The sequence below is a fragment of the Bos taurus genome, chromosome 2, assembly GCF_002263795.3.
Source record: "Bos taurus isolate L1 Dominette 01449 registration number 42190680 breed Hereford chromosome 2, ARS-UCD2.0, whole genome shotgun sequence".
NCBI classification, from domain to species: domain Eukaryota; kingdom Metazoa; phylum Chordata; class Mammalia; order Artiodactyla; family Bovidae; genus Bos; species Bos taurus.
This window is the reverse complement of record NC_037329.1, coordinates 58,656,067-58,680,753: the sequence shown is the minus strand read 5'-3', so window position 1 is coordinate 58,680,753 and position 24,687 is coordinate 58,656,067. Positions and strand designations below refer to the sequence as shown.

Here is a 24,687-nt window from a genome sequence, read left to right as displayed (position 1 = left end):
ACCTCAAAATGAGGGACCAAGTCTTATACTTATTCCCTTGCCCCCATTCTTCATCACTTACCTGAGCATATAATAGATACTCAAATAATTACTTGTTTAGAAAGAGAAAAAAGGAAGGGCAAAGAGAAGAAGCAGAGGAAGGAGGATGGAGCACTGAAGGGGAGAAAAAGACACATTTAAAAAAAGGGTTTTTTAGGAAGGGTTGTCTTACTCTCAATACTCCCAGGCACCACAGAACCAGCCCTCAGAGTCAACATTCTAAGATCGACAAGCAGGAGTTCTTTCTCACAATAATTGTTTGCAATTTTGTTCACTTCTAATAACTTAGGTTTCAGTACAAAGAATAAGTGATTTTGCCTACACTGCATGTTATTCTCTCTGAAATACAGTTTTTATTTACTGAGCCATCTCTGCTTGCTTGCAAAACAAAGTTTCTTTCAAATATAATTCATATAATGGAAAAGAAAAGTAAGAATCATAGAATTATATATTATGCATATACCAGAATTCTCCACATTCCTAGCTCCAAGAAAAACAAACACTGAAAACAAGTGGGAAAAATTTCTCAGGTGGTTTTCATTTACTAGTGTTTATAGAGCTAAAAATTTATTAGAGGTAATTGTCAGTGGGCTCATCTTTTTACAGATGAGATCCAAAACTAACACCCAAAGAGGTTAAGTAGCTCACCTAAGAACACATGAGTCAAAATTCCAAGCAGGACGAATCATTTATACTTATAGAAATTGTATAGAATTCTTACATTTTAGATCCATAAGTGATCTTGGGTGCTGTGCCTGTGTGCTCAGTCGCTCAGTGGTGTCCAGCTCTTTGCGGCCCTTTGTACTGTAGCCTTCCAGGCTACTCTGTCCACAGGATTTTTCAAGCAAGAATACTGGAGTGGGTTGCCATTTCCTGCTCCCCACTGGAGTGGGTTGTCATTTCCTTCCCGACCTAGGGATCCTACCCAAGTCTCCTGCATTGGCAGAGGGATTCTTTACCGCTGAGCCATCAGGGAAGCCCCATAAGAGATCTTAGAAACTCCCAAGACTTTCATATCATTGCCAAGTCAAAATACCTAATACAACATTCCTTATGTTGCTGCCTGAATAGCACCTGTGAGAGCTCATTCCCTCACAGCCATTCTATTTATGAGTTTCGTTTTTATATCAAACCATAATATCCCTTCTTCCACCTTGTATTCCTAGTTCTCATCTTCAAAAAATAGATTCATTCTGTGCTTTTTCTCTTTATATTTTCACTGTTCTCTCCAACATTTATTATATTCCATATTTCTGAGTATTTCCAGACATTACTTGGCCTGTATTGATGTTGATGAGAATGATGATGATGATAACAATGAAAATAACAGTGAGAAGAACCTATGTTTACTGAATGCTTTTTATATGTCAGTCATTGTGAAAAAGCACAAGCATTGATTATCTGTTTTGTTCAGTGCTTATACACAGCACCTAGAAGAATGCCTGCGATGTATCAGACATTCAATAAACACCAGTAGACTGAAGGCATCCTCATCAAAACTCTCTGAAGTTGAGAGCTGGAGGGTTTCCCCTGTGCCTTAGCAGTAAAACATCGCCTGCAATGCAGGAGATGCAGGAGATATGGATTCGATTCCTGAGTCAGGAAGATCCTCGGAAGGAGGGTGTGGCAACCTGCTCCAGCATTCTTGCCGGGAAAATCCCAAGCACAAAGGAGCCTGGCAGGCCACAGTCCATGGGGTCACAAAGGGTCGGACACGACTAAAGCAACTGAGCACATATGTTGGAATTGTGAAGCAAGACAAAACTTCGCATATGCACTTAATCATTGTGCTTTATGCTTACAAATGTTTTTCTCTTGTAAACACAGTAACACAGCTGTGACCATAGATTTCATTTATTAGCTATTATATGTAAAGATTCTACATCTAGAACTAGCCTATAGCATTTTAGAGTTCTGTCCACCAAGATTGATTCCCATCACATAGAGATAAGCCATTGTTTCTCTCTTCTAAAAAAAAAAAAATAATAATCAGCTCTTGTCTCCAACATCTGCAAGCTGCCACCCCATCAATTTTCAGAAAAATTCATTTAGACTTATCTACCTTGCTACCTCCAATTCCGCTCCTTCTGTTGTTATTTAAAACCACTTCATTTACTTTTGCCCAAATCCCCATGAGAATTACTCTTGTCATCATCAATGAATTTCACTGTTTGAATCCAATAATCAATTCATAGTTCTAATCTTATTTATCAGCCACACTGAACATTAATCCTCACTTCTCCTCTAACCACTGTCTTCATTTGCTTTCTAGGACACCCACTACTTTAGACTCCTCACACTTCACTGAGCAACCCTTTTCGTCTCCAGTTCTCTCCCTCACCCTGAGCTCTTGGTAGAGTGCCCCAAGGCTCAGTCCCTGGTATTCTGTTTATACTCACCACATTGTTCATCTAATCCCTTCTCATGGCATTAAACATAGTCTCTATACAAAAACTCTCACATTTACAATTCATGTCCACAACTCTCTTCCCAACACTTTATCTAGTTGTCCAACAGAAAATCAAAATGCAACTCCCTTTACACCAAACAAAATCCCACTTGATGGAAACTCCATCACTGCTAAAGCTAAAATCCCTCCAATCAATATTAACTCTTCCCTTACAATCTGTCATTTAATCTTCCAGAAAATTCTAATGGTAAAAACTTCTATTTTTAAAAAATATAAATCTGATAATTTTACTCCTCTATTCAAAACCTTTCAATGGCTCTCCATATCACTCAGAGTAAAAACTAGGTCATTACAGTGATCTATTGTGTCCTGCCTAACCCAGCCCTCTGTTGCCTTTTTAACCTTATCCTAATTAATTCACTTGATCCCATAAAAATTGTGATCGCTTGCCATCCCTTTTTTATAGATGAGACTGAGACTCAAAGTTGAGTGAGTGATCTAAGATTAAAAGGCCAGCATATGGTATACAAGATGGGAACTCAAGTGACTGCTCTTCAGCATTATTCCATCTCTCTAACCAGGAAGCAACTTGACTTTCACTGCAGAATCTTGAGGAGCCTCAAAAACCTGTGGTGCTGTGTACTCCTCAACATGGGAGATGAATGTGGGGCTGAAAACAGGAGAATTCATTGAACGTCTGATTAAGATTCCACACACCATCCTGCACAGATAGGCAACCCTGGAGCAGGAATAAAGATCTACCTGATGGCAACCATGAGCCAGAAAGATACTAGACTGAAGGATAGGCAGCCCTGGAGCAGGAATAAAGGTTTACTTGGTGGCAATCATGAACCAGAAAGATACTGGACTGAAGGACACTAGACACTAGAGAGGGCGTGGGGAGGCACACCATTCCCAGTCTGAAATTAGAAATATTCTTCCTATACATCTCATCACTATTCCTACGAACATTTCAAAAACAGTTTTTAGAGTATTAACACGGAGCAGTATAGATCTGGCTAAACAGCTTAGTCAAAAAATTAATGAAAATGACAAGTCTGCATTCAAAGACAAACTATTTAATGACTAATTTTTTTAATTGGTTCTAGGCTGAAACCTTGTATAACAAGTTTCAGCACCGAGAAGAAATTTTATGCTACAGTTATGAACCTCGGATAATAAAAGATTTAATGGAATTTCAAATAGGCCATTAATTATAACATGCCAATATAACAAGAAGATTAAAATATGTCCAAACTAAACAAGTTCAATACAGTTTAAGTACTTTGTTTGAAATTAAATTTTCCCAAGTATATATTTTGATATCAAATCTTGAAAAGTTAAATACTGAAACAGATAGCAAAAGCTTTTTTTGTGGAAAATTTCCATAAAATATGCCCACACGGCTTACTTCAAATATTAACAACTTTTTAACCAAATGAATTAGATATTAGATCAAGCATACAGAAAGTGGGGATAAGACGGTTGTAGGATATGTATATTTATACTTTCTTATATTTTTGAAAGAAATTTTTCATGGTAAATTTTGAGATGTTTGTGACAATATATTTCCCACAAAATAAGCTTCCAAAATAAGAAAAAGGATTGGGTAGTGTTGCTATTGAATGTTTTGAAGTGTAGACTTCTGAAGAAACAGATGGTATATAGAGGGCGCTCATTCTGCAGAGATAAAGGAAAAGATAGGAGGCAGTAATAGCTACTCGGTTGTTTTTCCTAAGAGGGTTGTGTGGTGTTGAGGGAATTATATAGATTCCAGCTGTATCTGGGGTTGGCATCAAAAAGATTTGTTTGTGGGTTGGATGTGGGAGGTGAGGAGAGAGAGGAATTAAAGATGACAAACAAGTTTCTGGCTTGAGCAACTGACAAAAGATGATGCCATTTACTGAAAACAGAAGCGGGTCGGGCAAACAGGTCTGTCGGGTGTGGAATCTCAAGGTCTTTGGGGGACTGCCTAAGTTCAAGAAGCTTGTTTGAGTCATCTAACTGGTAAAGTCAAGTGGGATGTAGAATATCCGAGTTTGGAATCATCTCCACTAAATCAGCAGCAGTGATCGTGGTGCTGACCAGAGTCAGCATCACATGTGTACAGAGTAAGCTGCCACCCTGAGAGTGGTGTGGTGGCATAGGAAAAGTCCAGCAGCAAAGCAAGGAAGTCAAGGCTCTTGTTCTCCCCTTCCAGTATTTAGACGTGGGATTCATTCCAACTTTCTACGTTTCACAATGATGCACAAACACTTCACAATCATTTATAATATATACTCTGAATTCAGAATACTGGGGTCAAATTCCAGCTGTACCTCTTACTAGCTATGTAACTTCAGAAAAGGTATTTGTTAGGGCCTCAATCTCCTCATCTATAAAAGAGGAATATCATAATGATTTCACCAGTTTGTTTTGAAAAATAAAGTAATATGTGTTCCCTTGTGGCTCAGCTGTAAAGAATTTGTCTGCAAATCGGGAGACCTGGGCTCAACCCCTAGGTTGGGAAGATCCCCGGGAGAGGGGAAAGGCTACCTGCTCCAGTATTCCTGCTTGGAGAATTCCATGGACTGTATAGCCCATGGGGTTGCAAAGAGTCGGACACGACTGAGCGACTTTGACCTCATTCACTTCACCAGTGTTTGACACACACATTACTTAGTGTACCTGACGTAAAAAGTGCTAGTTAAGTATTTGTCCTCACTATTTTTATAAGAAGATTAGTCTACAGTAGCATTTCCCAAGATCTGTCTGTTGACAAGATCTTTCTTGAAAATAGCATTATGCAAAAACCCAATACGTAAAGAAAGTATAGACAAATACTTGTGGCTAAAAGGTAGCATCCCTCAGCCACCACCTGAACTTAGCACTTTTCCTTGCCTTACATCATGTATCCACTGAAGGTGGTCTGTGAAGTTTCTGAAAAAGCCATCAAGCTAGATAATCATTCAAAAGCAAGAGAAAAAATAAAGATGTTTTCAGACATACAAGCAATAAAGACTCCAACATCCATAAATCTTCACTTAAAAAAAAAAAAACAACAACTCTGTGCATTGGCAATAAGAAAAGTGAAGCTGGAAAGTCAGTTGTCTAACTGGAGTGATGCTTCTCCATTTATTATGCTTCACATTCCCTGGAGGGCCCTTCATGTGTATTATAAGGCCTTCCTCATCCCACCTCACCTTGACCTCACTCAGTCCTCCTCCGAGGAAGAATGAGTTAACAAGATTGGAAAATTTGAAGAGAGAGACTGGGTGTAAGAAGGCCAGTCCTGGGACCTAGGTTACCTGCAGGGAAGTACCTTGTGGGGTACACAGGGACCAAGTGGGGGAGCTTGCCCTCGTCCTGAACTGCCTATGCCTTGGTTAGTATGACCATCTACTGGGATGGTAGCTCTGGGAACTGGTATTAGGAAGCCCACTTGTCCACCAATGTGAATTTTTCTAATATCCTGTCAGTAACAGAGGTCATATTTTGGTTCCCATATGCCTTTATACTTTTGCCTGATCTCTCAATTGGTTTTGAAAAATTAAATGAGGAAGAAGTGTGCTACTTAGAAGACCTTGATCTTCAATAATGTGGGATAACAGTGAACTCAGAAAGGGATCAAATTCACTGGCAGATTCCTAAGATAAGAAAGGCCCATATCACAAAACCAAAATTTATTTATCCTGCAGAGAAGTTGGATTTTATTCTACCAGGAGGCAAAGGCCATTGGACCACTTTCAATCAAAGGTGACATGACCAGATTGGTATGTTGATTATTTTCTTAGATAGTGTGGGAAAGAAACAAAGAGAGCACTGAAAAGGGGGATCAGGTTAGAAAGAGAAGGCAGCAGTTTCTGAAGGCTGAATTCACCTGTTTTATAACTTTGTCTAAGACTGTCGCAAATGACGATGTCATGTTTTGCCAACCTGTTATCTAATTCTGAATAGCTGGTCTGCTGGCTCAGTAAGATTGCATTAAGCCAAGCAATCAGATAAGTAAAACTACAACTACATTTAGGATCTTCATCACGATGTTTCAAAATATGCTTTACAACTTTTCATTTAAGAAAAAGAATGAAGTAATGTTGCTCTCTTCTGACTTCCAAAGTTTAGTTTCCTAAAGTATCCATGATAAGTTTTTAGAATTTTAAAAGGCAAAATATTACTAGTCACAAAGTGATGGCTTGAAATTTTGTGGCTGTAAAATAGACCATTTTGTCATTCATAAAATCAGCACAATATTAAATTTTGATACAAAACAGATGTATACTACTTGCTGCAGCCTTGAAGATAATTTTTTAGCAATGTCAAAGTAGATCAGATGCTTAACGATACTTTTAAGCCATAAGCTGGTCCTTGGTCCCTTACCTTTCTGAGGTTTCTATTGTTGTGCCATTCCTTGGAGCAAGATACCTCCATTAGACCCAAGGCAACTGTTTTTGATTCCGAGTTAAAGTTTCTGGTTTCTGTCGCAAACACGTTCTATGCTCCATGATTGGTGTTGTCCAACATTGTACCAAACACTAGGTGTCTTGGCATAACAAGGTATGATATAATCCATGTTTCCAAAGAACTTGCAGTCTCTGGGAAAAAAACAGGAGTGATAAAACTTATAAAACAGCAAAATTTGTAAATAATTACAAATTTTTGTAAGAAATTACAAAACATACAGTAATAATAACACCCCCATGTTCACTTCCTAATGCTTCCTTCCTCCATAAAGAAATCCCCTGACATTATCCAATACATGGTAAGAAACAAACTTCTTTGGGAAAACAAAAAGAAAATATTCACCTAGCCAGGCAAATCAGATGTATTAAGTGGGGCTCTTGGGGATTTAAGTTCTTCCCCTGTTTTGTTATTATTGCTTGTTCTGTTATCTTTCGTTTGTTTGTTTGTTTTCCACACAGTTGCTCAGTGCTCTCTTTCTTCATTGACTACATTCATCCCCTTCAAAAGGGTCCTCTTTTCCAAAGTGCAGGCCTAGCTATTTCTGAAGTTTAACCACTCTTCTCCCTGCTGATCCATAGGAAATATAATATATTAATAAGGAAACTCCCTTGTGGCTCAGCTGGTAAAGAATCCACCTGCAATGCAGGAGACCTGGATTTGATCCCTGGGTTGGGAGGATCCCCTGGAGAAGGGAAAGGGTACCCACTTCAGTATTCTGGCCTAGAGAATTCCATGGACTGGATAGTCCAGGGGGTCACAAAGAGTCGGCCATAACTGAGTGACTTTCACTTGTACTTGTACTTCAGTAACAGAAATCTTACCCAATGTAGTTGAAACAAAGACTTGTCTAGCTTTCTAACTAACTAGGAAATTCAAACAATAAACTTGAGGTATGGCTAGATCATGGTGCTTCAATGATGTCTTCGAGGGTCTGACTTTTTCCCTCTGTCTCTGTTTTGCTCTGGACTGATTCTCCCCGCCTCAAAGTGGCAAAGATGGCCACCAGGAGCTCTAGGATTGCATCATTTTTATAGATAATAATTCTACCCGCTTCTTCCACTCCCTGCCCCACCCCTATTCTCCCCATTCCTTAAAACTAGAGCAAAACTTCCATGGACTCTTCACCAGAGAGATGCTATGAAGAAACAAATGCATATTCACTTTACACAGAACTCCTTTAATATTTTCTAAAGATTGTTTTACTTGTCATTGTTCAGACGACAAGTCATGTCCAACTCTTTGCCCCATGGACTTCAGCATGCCATTTTACTAACAGGGAATAAAACATAACCAAATTATAGTGGTAAGAAACTGCCACAGTCATCAAGACAGTATGGTACTGGCACAAAGACAGAAATATAGATCAATGGAACAAAATAGAAAGCCCAGAGAAAAATCCACACACATATGGACACCTTATCTTTGACAAAGGAGGCAAGAATATACAATGGATTAAAGACAATCTCTTTAACAAGTGGTGCTGGGAAATCTGGTCAACCACTTGTAAAAGAATGAAACTGGACCACTTTCCAACACCATACACAAAAATAAACTCAAAATGGATTAAAGATCTAAACGTAAGACCAGAAACTATAAAACTCCTAGAGGAGAACATAGGCAAAACACTCTCCGACATACATCACAGCAGAATCCTCTATGACCCACCTCCAAGAATATTGGAAATAAAAGCAAAAATAAACAAATGGGACCTAATTAAACTTAAAAGCTTCTGCACAACAAAGGAAACTATAAGCAAGGTGAAAAGACAGCCTTCAGAATGGGAGAAAATAATAGCAAATGAAGCAACTGACAAACAACTAATCTCAAAAATATACAAGCAACTCCTACAGCTCAATTCCAGAAAAATAAATGACCCAATCAAAAAATGGGCCAAAGAACTAAATAGACATTTCTCCAAAGAAGACATACAGATGGCTAACAAACACATGAAAAGATGCTCAACATCACTCATTATCAGAGAAATGCAAATCAAAACCACTATGAGGTACCATTTCACGCCAGTCAGAATGGCCACGATCCAAAAGTCTACAAGTAATAAATGCTGGAGAGGGTGTGGAGAAAAGGGAACCCTCTTACACTGTTGGTGGGAATGCAAACTAGTACAGCCACTATGGAGAACAGTGTGGAGATTCCTTAAAAAACTGGAAATAGAACTGCCTTATGATCCAGCAATCCCACTGCTGGGCATACACACTGAGGAAACCACAAGGGAAAGAGACACGTGTACCCCAATGTTCATCACAGCACTGTTTATAATAGCCAGGACATGGAAGCAACCTAGATGTCCGTCAGCAGATGAATGGATAAGAAAGCTGTGGTACATATACACAATGGAGTATTACTCAGCCATTAAAAAGAATACATTTGAATCAGTTCTAATGAGGTGGATGAAACTGGAGCCTATTATACAGAGTGAAGTAAGCCAGAAAGAAAAACACCAATACAGTATACTAATGCATATATATGGAATTTAGAAAGATGGTAACAATAACCCTGTGTATGAGACCGCAAAAGAGACACTGATGTATAGAACAGTCTTTTGGACTCTGTGGGAGAGGGAGAGGGTGAGATGATTTGGGAGAATGGCATTGAAATATGTATAATATCATCTATGAAACGAGTCGCCAGTCCAGGTTCGATGCACGATACTGGATGCTTGGGGCTGGTGCACTGGGACGACCCAGAGGGATGGTATGGGGAAGGAGGAGGGAGGAGGGTTCAGGATGGGGAACACGTGTATGCCTGTGGTGGATTCATTTCGATATATGGCAGAACCAATACAATATTGTAAAGTTTAAAAATAAAAGAAAAAAAAAAGAAACTGTGTAGCTTAATACTTTCTGCGGTCTTCTGGAGTTCATGGAAATGGAACTAAACCAGCTATTTCTTAGCTCTTTTCACTGACCCATTTCTCACTGTACTGTTTAGAAACATCTCTATCCAACTCCTTTATTTGGGTTTCTGTTTCTACAATGATGCTCGTGGGCTTTCCCAACTTCTTGGTTAGTATCCTTTCTTTCTAATTCATAAAGCCAACATCAGAATGAAATTATGTGGCTGCTAGTTATCCATAATAACTTAAAGAGAGCCAAGTAAAATATCTCTTCTCAGAGAAATATGCTAGGCTGTCTGTCTAGATCTAACATCTTCTGACTTTACATAGGAAAGTCAACTTATTTAATTCTGCGATGCTCTCCTGTTTCTGGGATTCCTTGGTGGCTCAGACAATTCTTCAGACCTGTTCTTATAGCAACACTCCTTTTTTTAAGATTTTTAAAAATAATTAATTATTTTATTAAAGTATAGTTAATTTACAATGTTGTGTTAGTTTCAAGTGTTCAGCAAAGTAATTCAGTAATACATATACATTGATATCTATTCTTTTTCAGATTCTTTTCTACTCTAAGTTATTATAAGATATTGAATATAATTCCCTGTCCTATACAGTAGGTCCTTGTTACCTATTTTATATATAGCAGTGTGTATATTAATCTCATACTCCTAACATATCTTCTCCCTCCTCCTACCACTATTCCCTTTGGTAACCATTAATTTGTTCTCTATGTCTGTAAGTCTACTTCTGCTTTATTAGTATGTACATTTGTATCATCTTTTTAAGATTCAACATATAAGTGATATCATATGATATTTGTCTTTGTCTGACCGACTTCAGTTAGTGTAATAAGGTTAAGGTCCATTCAATGTCAACATTCTTTAACAGTGGTTGCCAAACACAGCTGGATGGCTGTCTCCTTAGACTGGAACACAGCAAGTTGGTGCAAAGCTTTTAAGAAACTCTCAAGAGATAGGACAGAGTCCAAGCACTCAAAGAAAATGAAGATTGCATATGCTCCCCTCAGCTGAGCTGATCCTTTGACCCTACCATTCCCTCAGGCTATAGCAAAGTGGATAAAATGTAAATACTCAGCCCACCACCTGTATATGTGAGGAAAAGAAATAAATCTTCCTCAGATGGTAGGAAGAAGGCATCAACATTGTATCACTGGAGTATTACCTGAGCATGATCAAAATGAAAATAATAGCATAGCAAGAACAAACAAATATTTAACATGAAATAAGAGTCCCACTTAGAAGATATTCTAACTTAAAACAAGAAGGTAATATCTCCCAATTATTTCAGGCAATGGCTGGACTTAGTAAGAATAAAAATTCAACTTTTTATGGCTCAAAAACAAATCAAAGCAAAAGTATGAGATAAAAAGAAATTTGCTAGTCTGAGAAACTCTGGCTATAAACTTTTGTGGCTCTTCTCTCTTTCTTTAAACAAAATAGAGCTGATGAATACAGAAAATGAAGTGGACTCATTATTTACAGAGATTTTCTAAGATACCATCTGTTTCTTGCTTTAAAGATTATACCTTCCCTCAAATTTGTTAAGATCAGGCTTCATGAAGATACTGGTGGAAACTCGGCAAATACACACATGTACATATGCACATATACATGTGTGTGTGTGTGTGTTTGTGCATGTGCAGACACACACTCTCCAGTGGACAGAAGTAAATATTTGAGACTTGTGGAAGGGTTAAAATCTGTGATTCTCTAAGACAGTAACGTAAGTTGACAAGAAGACAAGAACGTGCTGGTTACTCTCATTGGCCAACCTCCACCCACCAGTCACCACCATTCCCTGCCCCTCTCTGCCTTGCTCTGATCCAGGTGAAGCAGACCCCTGAGACTCACCACCTTTGTTCCCATGTCCTCAGGCTTCCAGAGGGTGGGAGGAGGGAAAATCTTAGGTATTTCTTCCTTCTCTCTCCCTGCTCCCATGCATATGTGCATGCGCAATCATGCCTGACTCTTAGCGACCCCATGAACTGTAGCCCACCAGACTCCTCTCTCCATGGGATTTTCCCTCCAAGATTAATGGAGTGGGTTGCCATTTCCACAACTCTAGCTTACATGCGAGGGATCCCCTCTTCCATGTGTTCACTGTCAGTGGACTCTAGGAACACTCTTTCCTCCCCTTGTGCCATAGTCCTAGGGATGGTAGCATCTTCAAGCAATTGTTAGTCCCTGGGATCTTACTATATCTTGGGTTTTTTTTCTCTTAACCTCATCCCCATCCCAACAGTAATCCCTTTCATAATAGCTCTAAATCTTAAGCATGGTAGGGCAAATCTGTTTCTTGCCACGATTCTGAGTTGTAAAAACTGAAACTGATTTTGGCCAAATTAAGAGAAGATAAACAAATTAGAAAGAGCAAAGGGAAGAGAAAAGGCTCTGCTGACTATGGAATTGCTCTCACAAAGAAAAGCCTAGAAATAATAAATGCAAAAAGGTGAAGGAGAAAGAAGAGGAGGAAGAAAGATCTAAGAGATTAGAGAGAAGCTAAGAGTTAAGAAAGAAAGTTAAAGAGGCTCTAGCATAAAGATATTGGGATATAAGGAACCAAAAAATAAAGCAGGAAAAAAAAGAAAATATAGAACAAGAAAAGTTTCCCAGAAATGAAGAAAATAAATACTACAGACTAAAGGCATATGCTGTGTTTGAAATAAACTTGATGCCTAGCAGTCAATACCAACTTACATTCTAGGTATACTATCCTTTATGTGCTAGCTAGGTCATTATCAAGGATAAAGAAAAACAAATCAAGCAAAATACAAAAAAAAAAAAACCAATCAGTGTCACAGGGGAAGAAACCATGCTGCCCTCAGATCCCTTTACAACAGAGCACAGTTCTACAAAGTTCTCAGGGAAAAAGAATCATTGTTATAGTACTTTATATATTTCTGTAAGTTAAAAAAGAACTCTTAATACCTGGAAGGTGGATAGAGTGAGATGAGAGGAGGTATCTCGTACATGCTAATGTCCTCATCACACATAGCAGGGAATCACTCTTTCATATTTGTTATAGTGATCAGTGATCAACTGGGGCCATGTGTTTGGGGTCTTGGTTCTGACCCTCCTCTGGGCACCTCCCTTCTCCTTCACATGGCCGGTTTGGGTAGTCTCATAGTTCAAACAGGAAGAACTGCAAAGAAGACAAGCCCCCAAAGAAAAAGCCCTTATGAGCTTCTGCTTACATCATGCTTGCTAATATCTCATTGGCCAAAGCAAGTCACAGGGTCAAGCCAGTCTCTGGGTGTAAGTGTATATACAGGGAATTTGAATCTCAGCTACCATTTTTGGCAAGTAATTTAATTTCTCTGCATCTCAGTTTCCTCTTCTGTAAAATAAAGACAGTAGTCAGTTCACTTTATTTGGGGGGCTGAGACAATAAAAATGTAGCTAGCAGAGAACTTAAGAAATAGTAATTGACTGGTAGACAATAATTCCCATTTGTCATACACTTGCAAAAGGGGGGTGCATGCATGTGTGCTCAGTCACTTTAGTTGTGTCCAACTCTTTGCGATCCCATGGACTGCAGCCCATGAGGCTCCTTTGTCCATAATATTCTCCAGGTAAGAATATTGGAGTGGGTTCCCATGACCTCCTCTGTAAGAGAAATAATCTATTAAAAGAGAACTGGGAGCTCCTCTCATAAAACCGACTTTCAAATAAGTCTCCCCTTTTTTTTTAAATCTTTATGAGATGGTTGGATGGCATCACCAACTCAATGGACATGAGTTTGGGTAAACTCCGGGAGTTGGTGATGGACAGGAAGGCCTGGCATGCTGCAGTCCATGGGGTTGCAAAGAGTCGGACACGACTGAGCGACTGAACCGAACTGAACTGTGGCATGTGGGATCCTAGTTCCTCAGCCAGGGGTCAAACCTGTCCTTCCATTGGTAGCATGGAATCTTAACCACTGGACTGCCTGGGAAGTCCATTTTTGTTAAAGCCTCACATTTTTGTAGAGTTGTGATTAGCATTGTTTAAATTTGCTTTTCAATGGTTTCATTTATTTTGGGTCCTCTATGCAAAGCATGTAATCCTTTGCATACAGTGACTTAATTATTTTCTATTCCTTTTATTTGTCATCTTATCTTTTACTTTTATGGGCTCCTAATTTAAAGAATACTTCCCTTGAACTACTTGAAGGGCACCTCATTTTTTTCCAGCTTTACTGAGATACAATTGATATACAGACATACCTCATTTTATTGTGACTCACTTTGTTTTGATTCACAGATATTGAGTTGTTTTTTTTTTTTTTTTTTAGAAACTGAAGGTTTGTGAGAACCCTATGTTGAGCAAGTCTATTGGCATAATAATTTCGACAGCATTTGCTCACATTCTGTCTCTGTGTCACACTCTGGTAATTTTTGCCACAACATTCCCTTAAGCCAAAGCCTAATTCAGAGGAAAGCCCCAACTCTCTCCAGTTCTATGAAGGCTGGGAGAGGTAAGGAGACTACACAGAAAACATCTGAAGTCAGCAGAAGTTGGTCCCTGAAGTTTAAAGACGCTATCTCCATCCATAACATGAAAGTCCAAGGTGAAAAAGCAAGTTATGCAGAAGGTCTAGCTAAGAAAATTCACAAAGGTGACTACACTAAACAAACAACAGATTTTCAGTGTAGGTGAAACGGCCTTCTATTGGAAGAATATGCCATCTAGGATTTCCACAGCTAGAGAGAAAAAGTCAGTGCCTAGCTTCAGAACTTCCAAGGACAGGCTGACTCTCGTTAGGGACTAATGCTCACTTGCGTGAGTCCATGTTTAGTCGCTAAGTTGAGTCATATTCTTTGTGACCCCCTGTACTGTAGCCCACCAGGGTCCTCTGCCCATGGAATTTTCCAGGCAAGAATATTGGAGTGGGGTGCCATTTCCTCCTCCAGGGGATCATCCCGACTCAGGGGTTGAACCCGTCTTCATCATCTCCTGCATTGGCAGGCAGATTCTTTACCCTACTGCCATGTGGGAAGCCACTGCACACTTAACCATTCTTAAAATCCTTGGGCCCTTAAGAATTATGCTAAAGCTACTCTGCCTCTGCTCTATAAATGGAACAACAAAGCTCGGATGACAGCACATTTGTTTATAACATGGTTTACTGAATGCTTTAATCCCATTGTTGAGAACTACTGCCCAGAAAAAAAAAAAAAAAAAATCCTTTAAAAATGTTACTGCCTATTGACAATGCACCTGGTCACCCAAGAGCTCTGATGGAGATGTATGAAATTCATGTTGTTTTCATACCTGTTAACATAACATCCATTCTGCAGCCCATGGATCAAGGACTAATTTCAACTTTCAGGTTTATTACTTACAATACACATGTTGTAAGGCTATCGCTACCACAGACAGTGATTCCTCTGATGGATCTTGGCAAAGTAAACTGAAAAGCTCTGGAAAGGGTTCACCATTCTAGTTGCCATAAAGAAAATTCATGGTTCATGGGAAGACATCAAGATATCAACATTAATAGGAGTTTGGAAGAAGTTGATTCCAACTATCATGGATGACTTTAAAGAGTTCAAGATGTCAGTAGAGGAAGTCACTGCACATGTGGTGGAAATAGCAAGAGAACTAAAAGTAGAAATGGAACCTGAAGATGTAACTGAATTGCTTCAATCTCACAAGAATACTTCAGCAGATAGGGAGTTGCTTCTTATGGATGAGCAAAGAAAATAGTTTCTTAAGATGGAAACTAGTCCTGGTGAAGCTGTTGTGAAGACTGCTGAAATGACAACAAAGGATTTAGAATATTATGTAAATTTAGTTGTCTCCAATTTGAAAGAATGTCTACTCTGGGTAAAATGCTATCAAACATTTCTCTGATTACAGAGAAATTGTTCAGAAAAAGCAGAAGCAAACTTCATTTCTGTCTTATTTTAATAAACTGCCCCAGCCACCTCAACTTTCAGTAACCAGTATTCTGATCAGTCAGTAGCCATCAACATCAAGGCAAGACCCTCAATCAGCAAAGAGTACAGAAGTGCTGAAGGCTCAGATGATGGTTAGCACTTTTTAGCAATAGAGAATTTTTAATTAAATTATGCACATTGCTTTTTTAGACAACGCTATACCATACTTAATAAACTACAATATGGTGGAAACGTAACTTTTATAAGCAGTGAGGAACCAAAAAATTGGTGTGACTCATTTTATCGCAATATTCACTTTATTGTGGTGGCCTGTAATCAAACCCACAATATTTCTTCTGAGATATGCCTGTATAATATGATGTACTTTTAAGGTGTACAATGTGATCATCTGATACATGTATATACTGCAAAATGATTACTACAGTGTTAAAACATGCTTCACTCCACATAATTGCCATCTTGTTGTTGTGGTGAGAATACTAAAGCTCTGCTCTTAGAGAAACTTTCAATTATGTAATACAGCATTGATAATTTTATTCATCTTATAAGTGAAAGTTTGAAGCCTTTGATCAACATTACCAATCCCCCCAACCCCTCAACCTCTGGCAACTATCAGTTTACTCCCTGTTTTTATGCTGCTGCTGCTTAGTCGCTTCAGTCGTGTCTGACTCTATGCAACCCCACGGACTGTAGTCTGCCAGGCTCCTCTGTCCATGGGGTTCTCCAGGCAAGAATAGTGGAGTGGGTTGTCATCCTCCTCCAGGGGATCTTCCTGGCCCAAGGATCGAACCCAGGTCTCCTGTATTGCAGGCAGGTTCTTTACCATCTGAGCCACCAGGGAAGCCCTGTTTTTGTGAGTTCAGTATTTTTAGATTCCACATATGAGTAGGTCATACAGTATTTGTCTTTCTCTCTCTGACTTATTCCACTTAGCATGATGGGAGGGCTTCTTAGTTGATCTTCATATAATCTTGTGAGGTAGATAAATAAATTGTCATCTTCAGGACTTCCCTGACAGCCCAGGGTTAAGACTCTGTGCTTCCACTGAAGCGAGCACAGGTTTGATCCCTGGTCAGGAACTAAGATCCCCCATACCACATGGCATGGCCAAAAAAAAAAAGAAACAAATTGTTATCTTCCCTTCACTGTTGGGAAATTACAACCATGAAAGGTCAAATAAAAAATGAACATCAAAGGTTATCCAATAAAAGATTCAAGACTAAGTCCAAAATCTCAGACCTTCCAGGCCTCTGATCTTTAGACTAACATATTTTTCTAGATTCTTTTGAGCCCTTTAAGGAATCTGTGTTGACACTGCAGGACTGTTGTTATTGCTAAGCTTGTATAATCTTTTTCATATTCAATTCACAGTAGTTAATAGAATTTAATTAGTTAAGCTCTTTCTCTGGATATTAAGGACAAACCTGTTATGAGATTAGTATGTGTATAGCATTGTGTACCAACTTTAAAAAGAATGTTTCTCTTTTCATTTGACTAAAATAGGACTTACAAATTCACTAATGAATGGAGAGAGTGCTTAAAGGAGACTCCTTAGAATGCCTATGTTCTGTTTTGAGTCCAGCAATTGCCCTTAATTAGAAAAGACCAAGGTCTCATAAAAATGTTGATGAAATCTTGGTATCTGCACATGTGTCTCACATACCAACATGCTTTCACACAAGCATGCACACCAACATACAATCCATGGAAAGAATATTCCATATATAGAATCCTTTAGAAAGATAACACAGATTGAGGAGTGCAAGTTCTTGTCCGTCAAACGAGGAAGCTTTGGAAGACCTGAATAACAAAAAGGACTTATTTGCAGGCTATGGAGTGACTCACAGACCAAAGGAGTAAGTGCAGAAGGGTGATCGGGACGCAAGCAGTAAGAACCAGTATAGGGTTTTATCAGGGTCCCTCAGAGGATGAATGGGTTCTATTTTTCCTCTTTCTATCACTCCTTTCAAGAGTCAAATCTTGGGGACTTCCTTAGTGGTCCAGTGGTTGGGAGTCCACCTACCAATGCAGGCATCACAGATATGATCCCTGATCCAAGAAGATCCCACAAGCCAGGGGGTAACTAAGCCCATGTGCCACAGCTACTGAAATCCGTGTGCCCTAGCGCCCATGCTCCACAACAAAAGAAGCCACAACAATGAGAATCCCATGCACTGCAACTAGAGTAAACCAGAAAATTCTACATGCAGCAACAAAGACCCAGCACAGCCGAGAAATAAACAAATAATTTTTAAAATTATATATACACATATACATACATATATATACACACACACACACACATATATATATATATATAGGGCTTCCCTGGTGGCTCAGGCAGTAAAGAATCTGCCTGAAATGAAGGAGACCCAGCTTCAATCCCTGGGTCAGGAAGATCCCCTGAGGAAGGGTATGGCTACCTACTCCCGTATTCTTGCCTAGAGAATCCCATGGACAGAGGAGCCTGGCAGGCTATAGTCCATGGGGTCGCAAAGAGTCGGACATGACTGAAGCAACTAACATATACTTAAAAAGAGTCGAATCTTGGGAAGGAATATATCTGATTGGGTCATGGGTTCAAACTTTTTTTAAAAAAAAATTTATTTTTAATTGGAGGATAACTTTTTTTACAATGTTATGTTTGTTTTTGCCGTATAACAATGTGAATCAGTTATAAGTATACACATATCCCCTCCCTCTTGAGCCTCCCTCCCAGCACACCCACCCCCACCCCTGTTTCACCCCTCTGGGTGGTCACAGAGCAACAGGCTGAGCTCCCTGTGTTGTACAGCAACTGTGGACTGCTTATACCTTAACCAGCTGAGGGCAGAGTTGACAATTAACAAGACTGCAAACAGTAAGAAGTAATTCCCAAAAGAAAACAATGGTGCTTAATCAAAAGAAAGAAAATAATGCTAGACTGCAAAAAATATAATGAATTTAAATAAAATATCCAATGTCTCATTTAGATTTACTGCTTTCTATAGGTGGAGAAGGCAATGGCTTCCCACTACAGTATTCTTGCCTGGAAAATCCCATGGATGGAGGAGCCTGGTAGGCTACAGTCCATGGGTCTTGAAGAGTCGGACATGACTGAGCGACTTCACTTTCACTTTTCATTTTCATGCATTGGAGAAGGAAATGGCAACCCACTCCAGTGTTCTTGCCTGGAGAATCCCAGGGACGGGGGAGCCTGGTGGGCTGCCGTCTATGGGGTCGCACAGAGTCGGACATAACTGAAGCGACTTAGCAGCAGTAGCAGCAGCTTTCTATAGGGGAAAAATTTGCCTCAGGAAAAGATGATAAATTAGGGCTTCCAGGTGGCTCAGGAAGATCCCTGGAGATGGAAAGGCAACTCAATCCAGTACTCTTGCCTGAGAAATCCCATGGACAGAGGGGCCTGGCAGGCTATAGTCCATGGGGTCGCAAAGAGTCGGATATGACTTAGCAACTAAACAGAAAAACAAAAGACAATAAATTAAGCTGATTTAAGATTATCCTATTTAATCATTACAGAGACTTATTCTAGAAGTCTTCAGTACCTCCAGTTAGATGTAGTTGTATATTACTCTCTTAGTATGTTACTTATAGTTACCTATTTTACTGTATTGTTATTATACTGTCATTTAAAAACATAAGCAGCACAATATAGTTCATTCTAAACTCCACTTTCTCTCATCACATAATTACATTAGAAAACACTAAGCCTTCTGCTACAATGAGATAATACAATCCCTAGGTGTTCAAAGACACATGGCAAACAATGCCTAAAAGGGGAATGTTATCTTACAGTAAAATATGCCTACCTCTGAGGGCTTTGTTTTACCACTACTAATGTGCTTTTGGAATTCTGACAGAGATGTACCTATAGGAATGCCATTGACTGACAAATCATTACATACAGAAGAGCCAGAGGGGGAAAAATGACACTAAGAATTCAAAACAAGACAGTGAGTGCATTTTGAAATGAATTTTGAAAGGCATATTACATGCAAATTAAAACCTTTTTTTTTTTTGAAAACTGCCATAACTGTTTTCCTTGATTGTAGTGAGGCATTTGGTAGCATTAAGTATTTGCTATCTATAAATCATTTAAAAGATGGAAAAAAGAGATAGGGTTATGGCTGTGTGACATGTTGCCCCTGAGTTTACTCAGGGAATGAGGTATAAAAATGTGATCCTGTGAGTTCTCCCAGAACAGGACACAGTTTTACACAAGGGTAGATATGAGTATATGTGAACTCGGGGTTTTAGAACTCAGAGATAGAGTTCAGAAATTATCCAATACAGATTCTTCTTGTAATAGGTTCTCCTGTCCTTCATGTGGTTTATATGTCTTGTTCAAAGTTAGTAGCAATCCCTGTCATTTCAACTCTGTTTCACTCTTGTATTACCATGGTAAGAAGGAAACTTTCACCAGAATATCTGGTAAGGGTTTCAAATTGCTTTGTGCCACCAGGAAGTCCCTGGGGTGAAGAAAGTAGGGGAAAATCATGATGAAAATGTGGGCGGGTCCTCTGTGTTTCAAGTACATTGAAAACATTCAAAGAATCTGAGAATTGTTAGGGACCTAAGAAGTTATCTCTGTATATATTTTCTGCTTTGTTTTTTTAAAATAAATGTATGATCAGTGGTTAGGACTCCATGCTTCCATTGAAGGGGGCCCAGGTTTGATTCCTGGTCAAGAAACTAGGATCCCACAAGTCCCAGGGCCTAAATAATAATAATTATGCATGATGGCTTTAGACAGCAACTAGCAGAATCTTATTTCCCACAGAAAGAGTCTGTATCATCTCAAACTGATGCTTTGTTTTTATTTCAATGACAAGTCCCACATTTATCCACATGCTGCTTTCCTATGACTTAATAAAGCTAGTTATTAGAAAAACCTCCCTTGTATGTATTCTCTTTTCTATAACAGTTTGTTTGGCTTAACAAAATGCACTTTGAGGATTTCTTTCAAGATCATAATCAGTCCATAAACTTCCCACGAACACTACTAATTTTTCTTCCTGAATCAAAGACATTGTGTAACAGGCTCATTTATCCATGTCAAAATTAAGTGTCTCTCCTCATACTGAATCAGCGTCAGAATCACCTGCTGTGCAAATTCATAGGCTCCATTCCAAAGTGAATAAATCTAAATCTCTGAAGACCAGAGAATCTACATTTTTAAATAACTCCTACTGATTCTTGCTGTTGTTGCTGTTATTGAGTCCCTAAGTCCTGGCCAACTCTTTGCAACCCCATGGACTGCAGCATGCCAGGCTTCCCTGTCCTTCACTCCCCCAGAGTTTGCTTAAATACATGTTATTCTGATTCTTCAGTTCAGTTCAGTTCAGTCTCTCAGTCATGTCCGACTCTTTGCGACCCCATGAATCGCAGCACGTCAGGCCTCCCTGTCCATCACCAACTCCCGGAGTTCACCCAATCTTATGTCTATTGAGTCGGTGATGCCATCCAACCATCTCATCCTCTGTCGTCCCCTTCTCCTCCTGCCCCCAATCCCTCCCAGCATCAGAGTCTTTTCCAATGAGTCAACTCTTCGCATGAGGTGGCCAAAGTACTGGACTTTCAGCTTTAGCATCATTCCTTCCAAACAAATCCCAGGGCTGGAATCCTTCAGAATGGACTGGTTGGATCTCCTTGCAGTCCAAGGGACTCTCAAGAGTCTTCTCCAACACAATTCAAAAGCATCAATTCTTCGGTGATCAGCTTTCTTCACAGTCCAACTCTCACATCCATACATGACCACAGGAAAAACCATAGCCTTGACTAGACAGATCTTTGTTGGCAAAATAATGTCTCTGCTTTTCAGTATGCTATCTAGGTTGGTCATAACTTTCCTTCCAAGGAGTAAGCGTCTTTTAATTTCATGGCTGCAGTCACCATCTGCAGTGATTTTGGAGCCCAGAAAAATAAAGTCTGACACTGTTTCCACTGTTCCTGCATCTATTTGCCATAAAGTGATGGGACCAGATGCCATGATCTTCATTTTCTGAATATTGAGTTTTAAGCCAACTTTTTTCACTCTCCTCTTTCATCTTCATCAAGAGGCTTTTTAGTTCCTCTTCACTTTCTGCCATAAGGGTGGTGTCATCTGCATATCTGAGGTTATTGATATTTCTCCTGGCAATCTTGATTCCAGCTTGTGCTTCTTCCAGCCCACTGTTTCTCATGATGTACTCTGCATATAAGGTAAATAAGCAGGGTGACAATATACAGCCTTGACGTACTCCTTTTCCTATTTGGAACCAGTCTGTTGTTCCATGTCCAGTTCTAACTGTTGCTTCCTGACCTACATACAAATTTCTCAAGAGGCAGGTCAGGTAGTCTGGTATTCCCATCTCTTTCAGAATTTTCCACAGTTTATACTCTTTAAATCTGAGATCCAATGCCTAAAGGATAGGGATCAAATGCTGATGTGTATTCAACTACCTTTAAACTTACTCTCAGAAAATCTTTTCATTCCACAAGAAAAATAAATAAATAAAGTTACCTGAAAGCTCTTCAGCCCCACAGAGCACTAGATTTACACAGGTGTAGGAATCCAATACTTAGTACTTACCCAGTTTGTTGGGGGTTAATCCTTCAAAGGATCATTGCCTGTATGGAGAATGCACTGAAATAATGAGAGGCAACTAGCATCAAATCCCGGAAGTCAGGGGTGGGGGCAGCCCTGTAAAATGTTGCCCTCATCTCCCATGAATATGAAAAAGACCCCATATACCTGAAGTTTAATAAGGCAAGCTTGTTTTATAATAAATTCGGATCCTAGAGACTATACAGTCCATGGAATTCTCTAGGCCAGAATACTGGAGTGGGTAGCCTTTTTCTTCTTCAGGGGATCTTCCCAACCCAGGGATCCAACCCAGGTCTCCTGCATTCCAGGTGGATTCTTTATGATCTGAGCCACCAGGGAAGTCTGAAGGATTGGTGCTGTTAATTTTTTAAAAACCTACAGAGTTCTCCTAACTCCTTCTAACATATGAGGACACAATGAGAACATGTTGACTGTTGACTATGAACCAGAAAGAGGGCCTTCACTGCATGCATGCTCAGTCATGCTGACGGTCTGCGACCCCATGGACTGTAGCCCACCAGGCTCCTCTGTTCATGGAGTTTCCCTGGAAAGAATACTGGATAGGGTTGCCATTTCCTTCTCCAGGGGATCTTCCCAACCCAGGAATAGAACCCTCCTCTCTTGCAACTTCTCCACTGGCAGGCAGATTCTGTATCACTAGGCCACCTGAGAAGCCCAAGAGGGACTTCACCAGAATGTAACTATGCTGTAGCTTACTTAGACTTCCAGGCTCTAGAACTATAAAAAATAAATATCTGTTATTTTTAAGCTACCCAGTATGTGGTATTTTGCTGTAGCAATCCAAACAAAGACATCTGCTTATTTTTTTATATGCCATATTTAATATACTCTATAATTTTTTATTTATTATTTTCCTTTTTCCACTAGGATATAAACTTTATTGAAGCAGTGATTTTGGACTTTTTTTTCCCCCACAACTGTATTTTCAGTACCTAGAATAATTCCTGGAACAAAATAGGGTTTCAAATAAATGTTTTCTAAGTGAATCAGTTAATGAATAAAGAAGCCTGCCCGGTTCCACTGCCTTGATAGAACAGGTCACTTAAGTTCACATCCTCTATCCTCATTTGTAAAGTGTGACTCATGCTCCTTATTAATATTTCTTCCATGTTCTAAAATTAACACCATGATCATAGATCCATAGATATGGCAGGAAGCCCAATGATGCTCTGGGACAGAGTCTCACTATTTGAACACTGTTGTAAAACCAAGCTGGAGTGGCTGTGAGAAAGGCACCCAGTGGTCCCCATGATAGACACAGTTTTCAACACAACTTAGTGTCAAGGTGGATCTGACATCGCACTATCCCGTCTCAAAGAGTCTTCAAAAAAATGTTCCTATTGGCTTTGTCCTTATATCTTTTAGTTACTTTTGGCAACCCTGCCTCTGACCAGCATGGTTTTGTAAACACTAGACACTCTATAGAGTTTCAAGAGACAAAATATCTAATTAAAAGGAGATTTCTGGTTGGAATAGTTTTCAGAGAATGATGATGTGATGAGACAATATTTAACCAAAAATATCTGAGACTAGTAGTCAAGAGAACTTAATCCTAAATCTAGTACTGTCACCATCACTGTGACTTCAGCCTTTTATGCCTCAGTTTCCTCATTTGTCAAAGAGGGATTTGCCATTCCTCACAGGGTAATTGTGGAAATTGCAGAAGATAATCAATGTAGAAGTACTTTTAAGTTTATAAACACTCTATACCTACTTAGTCAAAGCATTGTGTCATTCTTTTAAACCACTAACAATGTGTTAAGTGCTAAAAATGATGGAGAATTAAATGAAATCTTTGCTCATAAAACTATGAGAAGGAGTCCTACAGGATTAAAATCTACCTAACAGGATATGACATGCACACTGGGGGATACTCCAGGGAGGAGGCTGTTGACAAAGTGGAAAAGTCAGGCATGTGCAATTACAATGCTGAATCCAATCATCGTCATGAGTTCAGGGTAGATATTTAAAGATCATCATGGGGACTGGGAGACCTGACATTCTGGGTGCATAGTAGGAGACAATGTTCTTGAGGAAGGAGAAGTTATCAAAGTCACTTCCAAGTCAAGAACTGGACACTTTACAGATTGTACAACTCATCTATTTAACAGGCCCTCACATTTGCTGCATGCAGAAACTGAGTTCAGTTGCCATGTGACCACAGTAGATATTCTGAGTGCCACACTCAGTAGCAGCACAGCTGTAATCAGGACAGAATGCAATCAGGACCCTTTCCTCAGGCTCCATAGAGACTGACAAAATCTGTGTTTTCTTCTTCCAGGGCCCAGCTCAGAAATCAGTGCTGATCAAACAGAGCACACATGCCCTCTGGCACTGAATTTGACTTGGTAGAGTTTGCGTGGAGATGCTGGCAAGCAAGAGATTGATTTTTCTAAGCCATGGAGAGTCCCTGGAAGCAAATGTAATCCTAGTAC

At 39.5% G+C, this 24,687-nt stretch overlaps 1 long non-coding RNA gene across 2 annotated transcripts in view; it reads right to left on the bottom strand.

Annotated features, from left to right (window-relative positions):
• Positions 1 to 24,687, bottom strand: part of LOC112442641 (uncharacterized) — a 129,007-nt gene that overhangs the window by 59,263 nt on the left and 45,057 nt on the right. For both annotated transcript variants that reach the window (XR_009491703.1, XR_003030872.2), the window contains exon 2: positions 6,806 to 7,020. This is a non-coding gene — a long non-coding RNA (uncharacterized lncRNA). The remainder of the gene's footprint in view (positions 1 to 6,805; positions 7,021 to 24,687) is intronic.